Raw genomic sequence first — 6,000 nt, 5'->3', positions numbered from 1 at the left:
AAAATGGCAATTCTACCAAAGGCAATTTATAGATTCAATGCAATCCCCATCAAGATCCCATCAAAATTCTTCACAGATCTGGAGAAGACAATAATCAACTTTATATGGAAAAACAAAAAACCCAGGATAGCCAAAACAATCCTATACAATAAAGATCTTCTGGAGGCATTACCATCCCTGACTTCAAACTCTATTACAGAGCTACAGTAATGAAAACAGTGTGGTACTGGCATAAAAACAGAGAAGTCGACCAATGGAATCGTATAGAAGACCCGGGTTTTATCCCACAAACCTATGAACACCTCATTTTCGATAAAGGAGCTAAAAGTATACAATGGAAGAAAGAAAGCATCTTCAACAAATGGTGCTGGCACAACTGGATGTCAACCTGTAGAAGAATGAAAATAGACCCATATCTCTCACCGTGCACAAAACTCAAGTCCAAATGGATTAAAAACCTCAATATCAGCCCGAACACACTGAACCTGATAGAAGAGAAAGTGGGAAATACCCTACAACAGATGGGCACAGGAGATCGCTTCCTATGTATAACCCCAGAAGCACAGACATTAAGGGCAACATTGAATAAATGGGACCTACTTAAACTGAGAAGCTTCTGTAAAGCAAAGGACATGGTCACTAAAACACAAAGGCAACCTACTGACTGGGAGAAGATCTTCACCAACCCCGCAACAGACAAAGGTCTGATCTCCAAAATATATAGAGAACTCAAGAAACTAGACTTTAAAGTGCTAATTAACCCAATTAAAAAATGGGGCACTGAACTGAACAATGGGGCATTGAACTTCTTCTCAACAGAAGAAGTTCAAATGGCCAAAAGACACTTAAGGTCGTGCTCAACTTCCTTAGCAATCAGGGAAATGCAAATCAAAACAACTTTGAGATATCATCTTACACCTGTCAGAATGGCTAAAGTCAAAAACACCAAGGATAACCTTTGCTAGAGAGGCTGTGGAGGAACGGGTACCCTCATCCATTGCTGGTGGGAATGCAATCTTGTGCAACCACTGTGGAAGTCAGTATTTCGGTTTCTCAGGAAATTTGGGATCAACTTACCCCTGGACCCAGCAATACCACTCTTGGGAATATACCCAAGAGATGCTCTATCAAATGACAAAAGCATTTGTTCAACTATGTTCATAGCAGTATTATTTGTAATAGCCAGAACTTGGAAACAACCTAGATGCCCTTCAATGGAAGAATGGATGAAGAAAGTATGGAATATATACACGCTAGAGTACTACGCTGCGGTAAAAAACAATGACTTCTCGAATTTTGCATGCAAATGGATGGAAATAGAAAACACTATCCTGAGTGAGGTGTCCCAGACCCAAAAAGATGAATATGGGATGTACTCACTCATAATTGGTTTCTAGCCATAAATAAGGACCACGGAGTCTACAATAGGTGAACCTAAAGAAGCTAAGTAAGAAGGTGATCCCAAGGAAAAACATATAGTTATCCTCTTGGCTAAGGGAAATAGACCAAATTTCCGGGGAGAAAATGGGATCTTGGGGGTGGGGTGGGATGGGGGTAAGGGGAGATGGGGAGAGAAAAGATAGAAGGGAAGGAGGGGGGACCTGGGGAAACAGGAGAATTGGGATAAAGGAAAGGTGGATAGGGGAGCACGGAACCACAATTCTTAGTTAAGGGAGCCACTTTAGGGTGGGCAAGAGACTTGACCCTAGAGGGGCTCCCTAGTGCCCAAGATGAGGTTCCCAGTTAGTTCCTTGGGCAGCTGAGGATTGGGAACCTGAAATGACCCTATCCTAGAGCAATACTGACGAATATCTTGCATATCATCATAGAATCTTCATCTGGTGATGGCTAGAGATAGAGACAGAGACCCACACAGGAGCACTGGACTGAGCTCCCAAGGTCCCAAGGAGGAGCAGAAGGAGGGAGAACATGAGCAAAGAATTCGGGACCACGAGGCGTGCATCCACCCACTGAGACAGTGGAGCTGATCTACGGGGAGCCCACCAAGGCCAGCTGGACTGTGACCGAAAAAGCATGGGATAAAACCGGACTCTCTGAACATGGCGAACAATGAGGGCTGATGAGACACCAAGGACAATGGCACGGGGTTTTGATCCTACTTAATGTGCTGGCTTTGTGGGAGCCTAGCCAGTTTGGATGTTCACCTTCCTAGATATGGACGGAGGGGGGAGGACCTAGGACTTAACACAGGGCAGGGAACCCGGACTGCTCTGTGGACTGGAGAGGGAGGGGGAGAGGAGTGGGGGGAGGGGGAGAAGGGTGGGAGGAGGGGGAGAAGGGTGGGAGGAGGGGAAGGGAAATGGGAGGCTGGGAGGAGGTGGAAACTTGTTTTTTGTTTATGTTTTTTTTTCTTCTTTTCGCAATTAAAAAAAATAAAAAATAAAAAAAAGATACCATCTTATACCTGTCAGAATGGCTAAAATAAAAAACTCCAATGATAGCCTTTGCTGGAGAGGTTGTGGAGAAAGGTGTACACTCATCCATTGCTGGTGGGAATGCAAACTTGTGCAACCACTTTGGAAAGCAGTGTGGCGGTTTCTCAGGAAATTTGGGATCAACCTACCCCTGGACCCAGCAATACCACTCTTGGGAATATCCCCAAGAGATGCCCTATCATACAACAAAAGTATATGCTCAACTATGTTCATAGCAGCATTGTCTGTAATAGCCAGAACCTGGAAACAACCTAGATGCCCTTCAATGGAAGAATGGATAAAGAAAGTATGGAATATATACATATTAGAGTACTACTCAGCAGTAAAAAACAAGGACTTCTTGAATTTTGCATGCAAATGGATGGAAATAGAAAACACTATCCTGAGTGAGGTAAGCCAGACCCAAAAAGAGGAACATGGGATGTACTCACTCATATTTGGTTTCTAGCCATAAATAAAGGACATTGAGCCTATAATTCGTGATCCTAGAGAAGCTAAATAAGAAGGAGAACCCAAAGAAAAACATATAGGCATCCTCCTGAATATTAACCTTCATCAGGCGAGGAGAGGAGACAGAGACAGAGACCCACATTGGAACATTGGAAATCTCAAGGTCCAAATCAGGAGCAGAAGGAGAGAGAGCACGAGCAAGGAACTCAGGACCGCGAGGGATGCACCCACACACTGAGACAATGGGGATGTTCTATCGGGAACTCACCAAGGCCAGTTGGCCTGGGTCTGAAAAAGTCTGGGATAAAACCGGACTCGCTGAACATAGCGGACAACAAGGACTACTGAGAACTCAAGAACAATGGCAATGGGTTTCTGATCCTACTGCACGTACTGGCTTTGTGGGAGCCTAGGCAGTTTGGATGCTCACCTTACTAGACCTGGATGGAGGTGGTTGGTCCTTAGACTTCCCACAGGGCAGGGAACCCTGATTGCTCTTTGGGCTGACAAGGGAGGGGGACTTGATTGGAGGAGGGGGAGGGAAATGGGAGGTGGTGGCGGGGAAGAGACAGAAATCTTTAATAAATGAATTAATTAATTGGGCTGGAGATATGACCCAGTGCTTAAGAGTACCGATTGCTCTTTCAAAGAACCCAAGTTCAATTCCCAGGACCTACATGGCAGCTCACACCTGTCTGTAACTCCAGTTCCAGGAAATCTGATTCCCTCATAAGACAAACATGTGGGCAAAACACCAATGTACAAAAAAATAAAAATAAATAAGTTTAGGGTCAAACAGGAAAGCACCATCTCTTTTTATTTAGGAGATAAATTGGTAGTCAGTGACCAAAAAGGCTTTTGGTTTTGCTCAGGAAAAGCATGTTCCAGAAAAAGAAATATAACATTTAAAAGTCAGGTGTTGTGTGTACACCTTCAATCTCAGCACTTGGGAGACAGAGGTAGGTAGATCTCTATAAATTTGAGACCAACCTGATCTACATAGTGAGTTCTAGGCCAGCCAGGGCAACACAGTAAGACCCTGTGTCAATAATAATAATAATAATAATAATAATAATAATAATAATACAATAATTATCTTGGTCGTTGAAAGTATACACTTTAATGCAAATATCAGACCTTCATAGATAAAAATATATCTCCATTTTTCTCAAATTGTTTTGCCAATTTCTTCATAGATTTTTGCATAAGCACAAAGTGTAAATGCAAGTTGCATTCTTTGCACTGTTCCAGGCTATGTAGATTGTTCTGACTCCCCCAACCCAGGACCCCTTCAGTTGTCAGCTGATCTTCAACAAACACTCCTTTTCTAAGGACTGGGGACTTCTGCTCTTCTGTTGGAGCAATTCTTCCCAGAGTTTCTATAGAACGGAGGAAGGAGGAAGGAAAATGAGATGCACAAAATGGAATAATGCTCATGAAAAATATTGAACATGCAATTTTTCTGTTACTGTGAACATATTAACAATTGAACAGTCACATAGGGAAGGAAGGACTAAGAGCAACATGGTCAGTCAGCAATTGATTAGAGGCAGCACTGGCTATTCAAAAGCAAAATTTGCTTGCATTCTGCAGGAAACTCTTTTATGGTTATCGTTGGTTATTGGCATTTGCCTGAAGTTATCAAATAAGTAATAGGATTCTAAAAGTTTCTCTACTTCTTTGCCTGCTGGTTGTATTCTATTTTACCTTTGCAAAAATCTCTTCAAATCACAAGTGTTGGCAGAGGCTGCTTATTCATTCCTGGCTGACCAGACTTGAAATAATCACACAGAAACTATATTAATTGCAATACTGTTTGGCCAATAGTTTAAGCATATTTCTGGCTAACTCTTATATCAAAAATTAACCCATTTCTATTATTTTATATTTTACCATGAGGCTCGTGGTTTACTGGCAAGGTTCCAGCAAGGTTCTGTCTCCTGCAGTGGCTACATGGTGTCCCACTAACTCCGCCTTCTTTCTCCCAGCATTCAGTTTAGCTTTCCTGTCTAGCTCTATTCTGCCCATCATAGGCCTATGCAGCTTCTTTATTTATTAATCAATAAAATCAACACACATACAGAAGGACTTCCTACATTACCCAAGCAGTGAAGATTTCTAAATAAATGTGGGCATTTAAATAAATGTGAGTATTTAAATAAATGCTCAATGGGGAAGAATGAATACTACTTTGGGAAGACCTGAATTCAGTTCCTAGCACCCACACTGGGCAGCTCACAACCACCTGTGACTCCAGCTCAGGTGGGATCTGATGCTCTGTTCTGGACCCAAAGGCCACCTGTACTCATGTGAACATACTTACACATGTACATATGAATTCAAATATTTTTAAATAAAAACATAATGTATTGGAAACAGTGATATTCACCTGCAGTCCACTCATTGGAAGATGGAGAGTTCACGTTCCTGAATCAGAAACAAGTTGAAGATTTGACAGGGACATTCAAATCCCTTTGTTTCCTTTGTGGAGTCCTCTACTCGACAGTCCTCAGGCAGCCACCATCAACTTTCCAAAGCAGCTACTCTCATTGCCGTCAAAAGCACCCGAGGACTGGGAGCTTTATTTGGCTCTTGGTTTTAAGATTATGGTGAGAAAAGAGCAGGGAGCAGCTGTTCACATTGCATCTGTAGTGGGGAGAGTGCTGGATGCTCAGCCCAGGGAATGGTTCCACTCACAAGTGGGAGTGCCTCCAGGGGAGGATATTCGTTTGACTATGGTACCAAGACCGCCATCTTTTAGGAATAACTATTCATTTTTCCAAATGGGGGTGTGGTCAGATCAACCCAAAGGAATTTCTGCTTGACAGACAGCCTCACTGAGGAGGGCCGGATTAGCAGATTAAGCTGTCTACTTTGAGTCTTAAGGAAAACTTAGCCTTTTGAGGTAACGTTTTGTGTTTTTCTCGGTGGAGAGTTGAGGTGTGGTTCTAGAGACTAGAGGCAGCCAGAGACTCGTTTCGCTTCTTGGCTTAGTGGTCTGGTGCCAAGTGTGTAGTAAGCAGTTCTCTAGGGAAGAAAGATGCTGACAATAGAATTTACAAACAGCAGAGTGAGCAATTCTCTTTACTGGACA

Source organism: Microtus oregoni, unplaced genomic scaffold (genome assembly GCF_018167655.1).
Source record: "Microtus oregoni isolate MIOR12 unplaced genomic scaffold, Mior012 000031F_ref0000149, whole genome shotgun sequence".
Taxonomy (NCBI): Eukaryota; Metazoa; Chordata; class Mammalia; order Rodentia; family Cricetidae; genus Microtus; species Microtus oregoni.
This window is presented reverse-complemented; position numbering follows the sequence as displayed.